The sequence below is a fragment of the Corvus hawaiiensis genome, chromosome 10 (assembly GCF_020740725.1).
Source record: "Corvus hawaiiensis isolate bCorHaw1 chromosome 10, bCorHaw1.pri.cur, whole genome shotgun sequence".
NCBI lineage: Eukaryota > Metazoa > Chordata > Aves > Passeriformes > Corvidae > Corvus > Corvus hawaiiensis.
Genome location: NC_063222.1, coordinates 21,417,435 through 21,431,836, shown reverse-complemented (window position 1 = coordinate 21,431,836; position 14,402 = coordinate 21,417,435). Strand labels below are relative to the sequence as shown.

The 14,402-nt window shown below is 40.2% G+C and overlaps 1 protein-coding gene across 13 annotated transcripts in view; it reads right to left on the bottom strand.

Annotated features, from left to right (window-relative positions):
* PEX5L (peroxisomal biogenesis factor 5 like) overlaps window positions 1-14,402 on the bottom strand; it is a 108,166-nt gene that overhangs the window by 78,983 nt on the left and 14,781 nt on the right. The gene's annotated exons all lie outside the window — the stretch shown is intronic.

The window sequence follows — 14,402 nt, the reverse complement described above, 5'->3', positions numbered from 1 at the left end:
TTTTACAAAACAGCCTGCTTCTTGAAGTTGCTCATGTTTTTTTTCCTTTGCACATGTTCTGAGATAATCAAACCTCTCTGAGAAGGCAGGTTATCAACTCCCCACATGAAGAGCAATCTTATGTCTTTAATCCTTCTTGCCTATGTGAAAAGTAGGCAACCTGGAGGGAAAACAACATGCCCTTAGTGGCATCAGAACCAATCATTTATATTAGTGCTTGAAGATTGGTCTACATTTTCAGTTTTCTCCAGCAGGATTCAGACTTCTGTGAAGTAGAATGAGCTCAGTTGGGGAAAACATAAGTTTAGAGAGTGTCAGCTGAACATTTTCTTCTTTTAAATCTACCTCAGTGTACTGAAGGAGGAGAAAATTTTCCTTAAAATAAGAGAAACAGTATTTACATTGATATTGTAATTAAAATTACAGCTCTCTCCCAATTTCTCTGTGAGAAACTACCTGGAACCCTCTGGAAGGAGTTCCCCTACATATAAAATAATAAACTGATGCAAATCAAACTTATACTGAATTATACAAAGTGAGCATTTAACAACTCCACTGTGAGAGCTGCTACTGCTCTCAGATTGTGCTTAACTTTAATATAAATGATGGCAAAATGCTGTCGTGGGTTTTACCCAGTGTCTTCAGAATCTAGGACATTACAATAAAAGAAATGTGTATAACCTGTTTTCTACGTTATTAATAAGCTACATAAATCAATGGAGTTGAGAATTTTGACTGATTTGGGTCTGACCTATACCCAGCACCTGGACTGAGGTCACTGCACTTTACCTGTGTTGTGAGATTTCTGCCAGACTAGGAAGCAAAAAGCTCTAATTGCCTTTTCTTCCCTGGCACGTGACCTGGCAACCTGTTGTGCTGTAAAATACAATACAGACACAGTTTGTGGAGGGGAAAGCCCAAATTACCAGTGCCTATACTCAAGTTGCCTCTCTGCTCCCTGCTCTGTGGATCCAAAAAGCACAAGGCAAGAAAGAAGATGGATCATGGGTAGCCACGGCCAGGAGCAGCCCTTGTGCTGTAAAGCATCAGTTCTCACTTCTCCCATTAGCAGCAGTGATCAGTGGTCAGATATCAGCATTCTCATTAATTCACCCTCTGTCCTGCTCGTTCCTCTGTGATTTGCACTCGTGAAGCAACTCACCAGCCCTTGCTGCACATTCCAAATCTGATGTTCCCATTTAACCAGCAAGGCATATGGGGTTCTTTGCATAAACATTGTCAGGTGCTTGTACGCACTTACAAGGCAATAATCTGGCTGCAGTCATTATCCAATTAAACTGACAGAACATGACAGGAATAGTAATATCGGTGTAACAACTCCAAGGGAGAAGGTGTTAGTCAAACACTGTCTATACCCCAAATACTTTTAAAACTTCAAGAGTTAAGGGGATTTTAATTTTATGCTTATTTTAGGAATTACTCAGTACAGTAAGGTGTAAGTCAGACACCACTGTTAGAGTTTGCAAACACAGATGAAATCTTGTAATCACGATTATGCAAAATAAGTCCTGATCAAAGTGAATTTTCTTACTTTTATCTTTTTTTGCTTTTCCAAAAGTGAGTTTTGATCAAAAACAAATGATCAAATAACACAGATTCTGATCCACTATGGCATGAGCTGATACTAATTATGGCATTTGTGACATTTATGTAAGAGTGGAGCTCACAGTTGTGTAAGGGCCAGGCTGATTGACAGTGTGGCATCTGAGATTTTTTTTTTATTGCTTTGCTGAGCAGACCGATTTGAAAGGCAGTTGGGTTTGTCCTGGGCTTCCAATTTAGAAAGTGTGCTGGAGAGGAAACTGTAATTGAGAAACCACAGTTAGGTGACTGTGTTTGGATATATCCAGACAGCCTTCCTTGAGGGGAACAGGGAGAATGTAAAGGGAAAGGACTTCCCTCTGTTTTCTCTTGCGCTCTGTAACACAGCACATCTGGTCCACAGGCTCTCAGTCAGGGGAAAAATCCTGAGCTTAGCTGGGAGCTCCCACCTGCTTCACACACTCTGTGCCCGTGGTGCTGCTGCACAGCACTGCTCCCATAATGAACCAAATTCCTTCTGATCTGCAAAGACTACTCTGGTTTTACAACTATACAACTGCTTTTGTCCTTGTGTTGGACTCTCCCCTCCCCAGGACTTCAAGCCCATCACTGACTCTGAATTCTAAGATCTGGAACATTAAATGCCACTCTAGTCAGGTGCTGGCTTTCCAAAATATCACTCATGGAGCTCTCAAAAGCAGACATGCACTGAAGATGGACTTATGACTAAAGAAGACACAAGTGTTCCTTTATGTATTTAGGACTTTTCTCATCCTCTTAGATGAGTTGCCTGTGCACAGATCGCCTCTGATACATGGTCCAGTACAGTATCTTGAAGAATATGCACAAATATTAAATAAGCAGCTCAATGATACATAGTAAATGACTATTTGAGGGAACAAAGCCTCAATGTGATGGGTTTTCTGGCTTGCAGTGACAGATCTGATGTCATGCTCTATGCTAGAGTAGTTATATTACTTCATGCTGCTGGCACTGAGAGATCCCAAGCACTTCCATCAGTAGGAAAGGCAGGAATAGCTTTGAGAGTAGTGATGTTCCTTACAGCGTTAAATTAGATTGGACCCCTTGGACAGCTGTTTTTGTTCTTTGTTTTTATAAGACAACTGGGTAGATTTTAGGATTATCTAATTATCAAGAGTGAGACTCAGTCTTTCAAGGAGGTAATCTTAAAAAAGTCTTGTTGGTAACAGGACTTTTTTGTAACAATTAGTGTCTTTAGTTGACTGGTGTAACTTAAGCAGATATTTTGAGACATACAATCACTATATACATGAACTATTACAGACACAGTTTTTGTAATAGTTCATGTCTTTAAATCTCCAATGTTCATGTAGTATCAGTGTTTTCCAGGTGAGTATTATGTAGGAAATAAACCCTCCCTGTGTCCCAGTCTGACGGAAAGGTATGTCAAATAAATTCTTACTGACAAATCTGCAACGAGCAGAAAAATCAGACTGCCTCAGATTTTTTCCAGAGAGCATCACTCATTTCTTTGACAAAAGCAACTGCTGAGAATGGCTAAGACAGCACAACATACATATCACCCAGAGACATCAGCACAGTCTACCTGCCCTCTGCTGACTGCTTGTTTTATATAATTCTGCATATTTTTGCATAATGGGCATGCTATAATTTCTATGAGTACATTTTCAGTTTGGAGATTTGAAAGCAAAATACCTTCTCTCCCTCTCAGCTATGAAAAGCTTCTTCCAAAGTTGTGATTACCATGAAGTTAGTGCCGGGATATACAATTAGGAATAATGAATTAGACAAAGCAGGTACCAGTGCTGAAAACACACCCAGCCATGAGCGATTGAAGTGAATGCTGCATCCTGTTCAACTGGGAATGCACTGAGGAATGCAGCAGCTTGTCTGTCTCTTGTTTGTGTCAAGATTGCTTGGTTTTCTGAAAGATGTATTCTGAACAGAGTCTCTTGGGCTTGACTGAGGAATTGGAGCCTCATTCTTTGGTCTGTCCTACTGCACTGCCACGGGAAGTGGTCACTGTCCTCTGCCACCTTCTGAATCCTGCCTGGGAATTGTTTGGAAGACTGCAAGCTAACACAGGGTGAAGGCATGTCAGGGACCATTATGGCAGCCTAAAAGAGATTATTAGAGTCCAGCATCCAGGCCTTTTCCCTGACCTTTTACTAGCATAAATATAACCTGTAGGGTAGCAGCATTCAGCTTAATTTCTCAGACATTGTGCTCAGGATTACTGCCTGGAGGTTGTTAGCCACGTATGAGTTATTATTTTAAAACGAGGCTAGATTTTGAAAAAGGAAGCTTGAAAGCTCTTTGAGGCTACTTTAATATAACTATTTTCTAAATCTGAGAGGTGGAAAAACGCTGCATGCTGTGCTGCTTTCTCTGCTCACAGCTCAGGACTGCTCTCCTTGGTGTTTCTGAACCACTTTTAAAGCAGAGAGACAATGTGTTTCAGAAAGATTTGAGGTACAATTGCAGTACACTGGAGCATCAGGATGAAGAGACTGCAATGTTAAGATTTGTGATAGAAAATGTAACTTGTACATTTGATTAAATTGCTGACCACAAATTGGTTTGGGTTCTAAAAGCATGAATTTGTCAGACAAGTTGTTGCTTCGTGGGGGACTGCTGGAATTTTCTGTAGATCAGCCTCACTCACATATGGCATGGGCCTTACTGGAATTGCAAATGCCATGTTTCCTTGAGGCACTGACTCTTGAAAGAGGGAAGGAACTGACTGAATCAAAAAGGCAGCATTATTGAGTAGGATTCTGGAGTCAGTGGATGGCTGTTTGCATAACCCAGCAACAGGCACTTCATTGATGCAGTAAGGGGAATAGTCTGCATTTGCTCTCACAGGGAGCCTGCTGATTTCCAAGGCACCTAGGGACCTAATTTAGGTACTGAAATTCAGGTATACAAGTTCTGATGTGTTTTACCTCTCAGTCTGCTGTGCAGAATTGAAAAGTGACTTCTGCCTGTACCTTTTATCATTTACAAGACGGAGATAAAACTACTGACCCGATTCCCAGTGACATCCTGGAAATAAGTGAGAATTGTTTAAGATACTCTACTGATATAGCCTTACACATGTAAGAAGGACAGCAGGTACAGGACTTGTCTCTGCAGCACCTCAGTGCCCCTGGTGATTGCACACCAGCCTCGAACCACACCTGGGCTCCCCCCTCTGCCACTCGTTTCTTACCCCCATCAGCATTTTAAGGCAGAGCCCTTTGACCACTGTCACATCTGCCCTTCTCTGCCTGTGTATGAATGAGATGAGATTTAGTGAGTACCGATTTTTTTCTAAGTCATTACGGTGATACCAGTAAAAATGGAAGAATTAAAGGCACTGAAAACTCCTATTTGTAACATAGCCACAGACCAACAAAACCAGTGAGGGCTTTCTTCTGATCCAAGGGTCTGAGTCCCAAAACAGCTTGGAGGAGACCACATATCCAGGCCATGTCTATAAATCAGCAATGGTGAAATTTTGCAATAATTTTCCTGTTAGGTACAATGTAGCTTGAGGGTCCCCATGTATTTTTTAAAAGACACTAAATCTTATGTGACTTAATTTTCGTTGCATGTATGTGTGGAAAATGAGCAGGCCTTTGCAGTTCACTGGCGAGTGCCTGCAAACCTGGGAGAAACGGAGTTACAGAGATTCTCTCTGCAGCTTTCTCAAGCTAAGGCGTCACCCCAACTTTCATTTTGCTTTTCTTTCTCAGTATCTCTTTGCTCACTACTGCCAGCCAGGAAAACAGGCTGAAGCTCACTAAGATGAAGTAGCTGGGTCACACTGCAGAAAGTGCTGATGTGAGCTGTTTCTTAACAGGTTGAGCTGTTTTCCCACATAACCCTGTGCATGTGCTGAAACAATAGATTTTTCTTAGTGTATGTATGTATATGATTCTTGGACTAAAGCTATGGATGTACAGAATAATTTTTAATGGTGGATTTAGTATTTCCTGTCCTATGCCTTAAAAACTAAGTAACTGGCTATATTGTAGTAGCTAATAATTCCCACTGTTTTGAGGTATTATTTCAGATTATATCAAAGGATCCAAGAGGAGAACGTGCCAGGCATCAGTGAATTTAACCACAGGATTTACCTCTGCCAGATGGGTTGGTACTGTCCCTGAGGTGTTTTTATAAAGAGAGGAACTAAGGCACAGGGAACCTCAGAAAACAGGAGACTATATTCACAGGCACAGTTAACCATGTGTCCAGTAATACCCACTCTTCAAACAACTTGGGTTCCCCATAAAAGATCTTTTGTGTATGCCAAGCTGACAACACACCAATAAATACTGGTATGAAATGTTGATTTACTGTTGATTTGCCAGCTCTGTGGTCTGTATGGGGTAACGTCCAGCATGACACTAAACGTTCAAGTTCAAGACTTGAGAAAGTTAATAATACTGAAGTCCATACACAGAGAAGAATAATTTTTAGAATTGTTTTGGAGATGATATTCTGGTGTTTGCTGGTAGTTTTGCATTAATATCGTAGATCTCCTTAAATTTTATTTTTCTGGTTATGTATATAAAAGTACATATATAAATAAAAGCTTGCTTTTCCAAAACGCACTTAAGAATTTTAGCCTTAGTGATTACCTTTAGTGAAGATACAGCTATTGATTATCTGGGGACAAGAGTACTCTTATTATGTAGAGGTTACAGTCCTACAAATTTTCATAACAACACAAAATATTTTTCCATTATAGGTCTATTAGGAAGTGAGAATGGAAATTTTTTTGCAGTCTCTTTCTGTGACCTTCCAAATGATTCTGTTTAATCCTGCATTTCTCTGCCTGAAGCATTAGTCATAAAAGTTGCCTATTCAGAAAAGTTCTTTGCTTCTTCTATATCCAAATGATCTAAACTTCATATGAAAACAGATTTTGATTGATTTCTCTAGTTCATTCTTAAATGTACCACTGGAGATTAGTCACAAAGTTATAGCCACATTTTCCAAGTAAATGGAAGGCTGCAGGGCTGAGTATGTTCAAAAGTATATTGGTTGGAAAAGGTTCCTTACACAAACAGCTTTATTTCCCACACAGCTCACATTATCTTCCCAGTTCTACAAGAAAACTTTCTTCTTTAAATACATTTCGTATTTTAGATAAAGCGAGAAATCTTTCAAGACACTTGCACTTCAGATTGCTGTACTGATAAAATATATAGGGATTTATTTTAAGAAGTTTCAGACCAGTGCAGCCTCTGCAGTGTGAACTGCAGCAGTTGTGGCCTTGCCCACTCATTGCCATGAGCTCGATGTGCAGATCAATGCCAACAACCAGAAAGTTCCCCCAGCTGCAGATTGGCAAAGGGAGTTCACTGCTCAGTGCTGGCGTGTTTGAAAAAGTGGTTGTCTTCCTTCTGGCATCTGCCCATTCTAATTTTTCTTTAGTGCATAAAGCACAAAATATACAGGATCCACCGCTTCAAGTGAAAAGATAAAAGGTCATGTCTCATGGCAGGGTGTTCAAGCTATTTTGTTGGAGCCATTGGAAATTTGTTATTTCTTTCCACTGTGTAGTCACTGTTTGATGTATTGGTGAGTCTCAGGCACTGAATTAACTCCAGCTCACAGTCACTCCATACAGAAAGCACTTTAGACACTATTTTTTGTGGGAGGTGACGGAGTGAAAGTGGAGTATAAGTATTAAAGAGAACATGTACTATTACTCAGTAAAGTGATTTTTTTTTTAAGAACATCTGTGTTTTGTTAACTCGCACACAGCCATGAGCAGCTGGCTCTGACTGAGTTACACAGGGCAGCCTGGCAGAATCCAACAAGTCTGACATACTGGGAATCACAAATACCTCACAGGCTGTCTGGGTTATTAACATATCCCATTCAGGTTCTGTGAAAACTCTTCAGTATAACTTGGTATGCTGAACTGTCAAAATGTTATTTAAATAACACTGAGGGATGGCAGGTTGGAGACAGGCCTCCCTTAAGCAAAACACCTGGCACTCAGTAGCTATTGATAAAGCTTTTAATTATTTTATCTTCTAGCAATTCAATTTCCAGTATTTTTAACTGTAATTTCACACCTAACAAAGTAAGCTTTAAAAGAAAGGGATTCTCTTTCCCTGGGAATTTCCAGGTAACAACTGACACTGTTCTCCACGTGGAACTGTTCCTGTGACCCCCAGCTGTAGCTGGTCACAGGGCAGGACACAGACTGACCTACACTGTGCCCAGTGGGGCACACTGGGAAGAGCTGTGCTGCCAAAGCAAAGTGTCAAGCATTAAGGAGCTCCTCCATCAGCTTCCAAACAATGGCTCAACAGGCACAGAAAGAACAACACTTCTGCCGAGTACTTAGGGGATCCAGGGAAATCTTAAATCAGCAAAATGTGACATTAATGCCACCTCCCAATGAATCCAGTTTGCCCTGACAGTGAACTGGCCAGAACTCTTGTCTGAGGCTTTACTGCTGGCATTCCCAGCTGAGGGGATCCGAGTGGATTTGGTCACACAGTGAGCAGAATGATATGTCTTGATTAAGACTCATTTGAATAGCTTTGTTTTGAGTAAATACAGCTGCAAGGGAAAGGTGCAGGCAGACAATCTTGTCGGTGAATTATTAAATATCAGCTTTTGCTGCTGGATAAATACAAATAAAGTACTTGGGAGAAAAAAAAGTTGTTGGTCAAAATGTTAGAAATTCAAGGTAAGGTGCTGCTTTAGCGAAGTCAGGCTGACAGCATCCAGGCAGAGATTCATTGCACTGAGGTCTGCTGAGTCTGTTCTAAATAAAACAAGTAGGGTTTGCCTCATGAACAAGTGGATTCATCTACTGAGTCCCTGCAGAGGGATTTTTTTTTGCCTTTGTATTGTCATGAAGGAATAATAAAAACATCCCTTAAGTCCTAATCCAGCATTAAAAATATATGGTAGATGTATTTCGGTTTGAATTAACAACACTGAATAGTTTCTATGAAAGGAACTAAATGTCATACTGTGTGAAATATATAAGCTTCTGAAATTCAGTATTTCCTAGCTGATTAGTCCACATAAATATTCAAGCATTTAGAAATGTATTTTTCAGGCAAGGTCATTCTATTTTTGTTTTACATGTACACAAAACATTTCCAAATCAGTGCACTTCATTTTGGTATTAGTTTCACAGAAATTACCACTATTTATGTTGACAAATGAGAAAAGAATTAACCCAAGAAACTGATGTCTTCATGGAGTTCACAGGACAGAGATGAATCCAGAGAATGCAACTGGAAAGCATGAAATATTGCTTTAAATGCTGGGAGTATTGGCTTGGCTGTCAGAAATAAAGCAGTGGCAGTGGGGGATATTGTATGTAGTTTCTCCTTTCCACTGAACAGGGAAATGAGAGGTTGGTGGTGGAGTCAATGCTTCTGCTATTCTGGCCTGTGTTTATCACCACCTTGATTTACCATCATGGTGCAGTTTTCCCCTTTCAGCCTCCCTTTGGTCTTTTCTTGGCTTCCAACACTCTCCTGGAGAGAGGATTGTCTCCAGCAATGTAGTGTAGTCTGTTCAGTGTTTTTAAATATTGATTATTCTTCTTCCCAAATAAGGACACATGCTAACCCATTTCTTTCACTGACAAGAACAACTTCCTTGTCTTTTGCTTCCATTCTTAGTGTGGGTAAAAATGGTTCTTCCATGTTTTGCAACTGGTTGAATAACCTTATTACCTTTCCATGTAAAAGAGAGGAGCTTCTTATCTGTAGCCTTGTCCAGATCACTGTTAGTGAGAATTGTTTTCAGGCTTAGAGACTGTCACTCCCTGTTGTGTTAATTGGACTGTAAAAACTCTCATTGGCAGGAACTTTCTGAGAAAATGCTAAAATAGATGTATGATTTAACTACCTCAGAGGAGGTAGAGTACATTTTGCCTACTGTAATACAGAGATACACACTTCTGACATGTGAATAGATTTTAAATTTTCTCTACAGAGCAGCTCTCCTATTATGTGACCTGGCTGTTTTTTCTAAGAGGCGACCATAATTCCCTCCCACAAGACTAAAGGTGAAATCCTGGTTCCTCCAGAGGCAATGGACACTTTTACACTGTAAGATCATTTTGTGCCACATAGAACAAGAGGCTGCTGATACCTTGAGGGTTTTTCCTCCAACTCCTCTAACTGCCACTTCTATCCACTGTAAGAGAACTGGAAAACAGCTGGGAACAAGATGACACTTCTGGCTGATTTTTTCATGTGCTTATTTACACAGGTCCTGAGTTAGCTGCACTCTTCACGACTATAAATATAATTTCAAACCTTTTCATTACAGTACAGCTTACCTGAGAATTCTAAAAATATTATCTGCTTTATTTTATCACTCTAAGGTAGTTTCTAATGTATTGTGTGTGTGTATGAAAGAAATATGCTGCTGATGCTAAGAATACTTTGAACAGTCCGGAGAATCACTGCTGGAATACCTTGAGCAAGTGATAATAGGTTCCCCATCACTTTAAGCTTAAAATAGATGCTTTTCCAGAGTATGTGCTGTTCCCATTCAAATGATAATCTTGAAAATCAATTGTGTCAAGTGTGAAGTCCATCAGCTTGTATTATGTTAGAGTTCATATGATATGTCAATAAATTGATCCTTCCAGCCTCAAAATCTGTCAAGGTGCTAGAACACAATTTTTTTTTTTTGTAACTTCAGGTCCAAATGTCAAAAGCATTTGCTAGCTTTGCTATTAGTTGTGCACCTCAGTGTATGTTTATTTAGAGCCTTTTCATTGGTACAATGTCAAAGTTCAATGGAAGCTTCTGCCTGGTTTTGTCTCCAGCAGCCACTAAACATTTGCATATAGGTGAAAACTTAAAACTAGTAAAAATTTCTGTATGATCAGCTTCATTTTTCATTTTTCCAGGAGGCTGAGGTTCTAGAGTAGCTAATATGTCCTCATTTCCCTTACAGCTGTTGTTAAATTGGATTAGAATTTAATCTGGAACTCTTTTGTGTTTCCTCCTTTCTCCTTTGGGATCAACCATATGGAAAATCATAAAATAAAATACCTTGCTTGCAGCAATGAAATAATTTTCAATAAAAAGGAAAATACTGAAGCAACTTTACTCAGTGACTAAAATTGTTCAAATGAATTACAAATGGTATCTAAATGAAATTTTAGAAGAGGTTGTCTAGACCTACTGAAAAACAACATGTTAAGTGAAGCTCTACCTCTCAGCAGAGTAGAGCAGAGTACCACTCTAATCAAAGAAAAGTTCATTCATTCATTCTTCTACATGTCAAATGACTGACTTGAAAAGAAAACCCTCCATGACAATGAATGGTATGAAAAGGAAAATACTACGCAAGATTTTTTTTTTTTTTTTAACAAGCAGTAATTTGCAGCGAGAGAAACACGGGTTTGCTCTAGACAGTAAACCACAAGTAAACAGGAAGTGGTGGCTGAGGGCTGGTTTATGGCACCCTTACTCCAAGAAAAATCTTACTCCATTAGCAGCACCATTAAATCCAGCAGTGCTACTCATACAAAAAGCTCATATTCGTTCTTTTAGGTTGTCACATTCTGACGCACAGGAATATCGTTCGTAAGAAAGTGGTGAAATGTTTTTCCATCGCTGCTCATCTGCACATTCATAATACATGAGAAATACCTTTTTTCTTTTAGCTCTGTATCTATTCTTGGCTATGAGGTTTTGATACAGAATTCATACAACATCCTGCATCCCTGATGTTTTGTTCCTACTGCTCCCCAACTGTAACTGTCTGCATGTTCCGTTTCGTTATGTACATCTATGTACCGACGTGGTCAAAAGGTTAATACGTTGCAGGGGAGGAGGAAAGGGCTCCCAAAAGGTTATGAAGTCCTTCCCTAAGGACTTCACAACAGCCATTATACCTATATTCCTTTTAGATGGTAATATTTGGCAACACAGCCGCATGCTTAAATTATTAGATATGCAATTTATATTCCCCTTGTTTGCTCTCAAAGGCTCGCTGTTCTGAACCAATGTACTGCTCGGTGACAGAAGATCCAGATCTCACTGCTCAGCCTCTGAGTGTCTGGGAATGACCCTCTTTTTCCAAAGGTGAGAAAACATTCTGATTCCTGCACCTTACAGTCTCTCCTGCCAGCTGCCTGTTCCTGACTCCCGTTTGCATTTAGTCTCTTTACGACAAAATACAAAATCCTCTTAACCATTTCTTCCCCTAAACTTACCTTGCAGTATTTTGGCAGCATATTAGCTTGCACTGGACTTTCTTCCCTGGAGCCTGGCATCAGAGTCCAAATGAGGTCATTAATCTAAAAAAGTGGAGTGGTCTCATCCTAGCCCTGGTTCCGGAGGGCGCCGCGCTCGGTCCCGTTCCAGTGAGCTCTGCAGCCTGTGCTGAGAGCCAGGCTCGGGGCTTCCACAGCAGGACTGCTAATGGTCAGGAGTGCACAGCTTGAGCACTGCTGTGTCAGTAGCAGGAAGCTTTTACTGTGCCTGGGTTCCTGTCAGTGCTACTAATTCAATCACTTACATATGCAATAAATTCACATGAAAAATTAACAAACACCTAGCCAGCAGCAGTGCCCTCTGTTCATTCTCTTTTTCCTAAAAAAGCTATGTAGCTTTCTCTTAAAATGATTGGATTTAATGGTTTATTTCAGCATTTTGTGAAAAAACCCTTCCTTTATTCCTAAATAGCATCTCAATATTAATCCATGACATTATTTTATTTAGCTTTTATTAATATCTTCCATCAGGTTCTCTTCTAATTACATCTGTATCATCCTTTGAACCAAAAGGGACTGTGCAGATGTCAGGGTGGGGTACAGCTCAGCAGCTTGCAGTGATCTATTCCACTCAAGATCTATTTGATTTGATTCTATTTTCCATCTCTAAGATCCACTACAGATAATTTTTGGTATCATTAGTAGTAATAGCTCTAAAGGCAGTGCAGCCTAATGAGGAAAAAAGAACTCAGGACTCCTTTCTCCTCCTAAACAAGAATCCCTAGGGAACTGAGGTCCAAGTATCATCACATCTTTCCTTACTATCCTTTTTGAGAGACTGGTGATCCTCCCTGGAGAGCTGGTCTGGGATTCTACAAGCAGTAGCCTACAGCTCAGTCAGTCTAATGACAAAGAACTGTGTTCAGAACTCACAACTTAAAGCAAAAACTGTGGTCTTTAACAGCAGGTTTTGTTGAAACTGTCTTTCCCAACACAGCTTGAGAAAAGAGAGTGAAGTGAATGTACACATCCTCTGCCCATGGGGCAGGCAGAGATTCATACCAGCTGTTAAAGCAGCTGGTGACCACAGTGATATTTAGGATGCCTTTGGCATATTCCTTCTCCTGTAGAAGTGCTCCAGCCACTGGGGCCATGTGTCAACTGCCTGGCTCCTCTCACAGCTGTTTTTGGACACTGTAATAAACTGAAAATCACATGGGCAAGGATGTGTCCCAAGTAATATAAAGGAATAAATCTTAAATTCTAGTGTCCACCAAAGTGTTGCCTCTGAATGTAGTTATGGAGATTAAAATATCTTAATTCTCTAGAAAATGCCTCTTTCTGAGGCCTTTAGCTCTTTCATCAGGTATCAGCCTTTGAGAAGGTTATCTCACTATGTTCTTCAAAGTTTCCAGTTGATATGTGTGCTTATTACCGTGCTAACATCCCTTCCATGCTCCACATAGTGTGCTGTGTTGTTTCTGACAGTCCCCCCTTTATGGCCTTTTTCTTAAGAGTTATTCAAATTGGTTCTCCTTTGAATGAACTCTTCTGCTTCATACCTTTTCACAACTCTGTATCTTGAAAAAACACTTTGAATATCTCAATCAGTACAGTAGTTGGTTTTTTGCAATTTCTCAATACCAGTCGGTTCCTTGCCCTCTTATAATTATCATATTATGTGTTATTAGACTTAGAAAGCCACTCTGAAGCCAAATCACCTTATTTTAGAAAAAATGCCAGGGGCAATACATTGCAATTTTTCTGCATTATATGTGAAAAATGGAGAAACCAGAATAATCTTTCACTGTAAGCAACAGCAAATCCAGCAAGGTCAGCTTGCTCCTGAAGACTCTGCTAGTGTGGCCCGGTGCAGCAAACTGATTTGTGGAAATCAAGAGTGGCCTCACAGCGCTTTTCCATTGAATCTCTTTCTTTTGTTATGGATTTGGAGTATAAACAGTTATGAGGTAATGCACTGAATGAATTGCATTACAGTTGATTAGCCAGGCATAGATGGGATTAGACTGGGACACAGTGATGCAAAAAGATTTGTTGTAGTTTTACAAGAACCAATGGATAAAATCACAGGGGGTTCCTGTGCTATCTGCTAAATTACATGTTCAACCAGCTCTACTCCTAAAACTCTGACCCCTCGCTCAGCTGCTGAGCCTGGCTCAGAATGGGATTTCCTCCTCCTCAGCCCCTCTGGCTGGGGTTCAGTCATGCCATCCTGCCTTCCCTTTCCAGTGCTGTGCTCACGACGCTCCCGACTGGACTTTGCTTCAGAGTTCCTCTGTTGTTTTTAGTTTTCCTTACCCACACCGGGTTCTCTGTTACTGTGGTACTCATCTGCTTCTCTTCCCTCCCATGAATCACTGTTCTGTCCATGTCTTATCAGCAATATCCCAGAAGGAAGAATTAAATTTACTTGACCAGGTTTCCATGTTTTGAAAAGAGCCCTCTTGAATTTGGAATTGCATTATTGTATGTATTTTCCAACTCCCCTACTAATTCAGTTATATGGAGGGCACTGAATCCTGTACTATGTGGTTACACTCTAATTTCTGAGTGACATCTGGCAAAAAGTTTGGATACAATATAAAGGTTATTTTTAAGAAGACTTTTC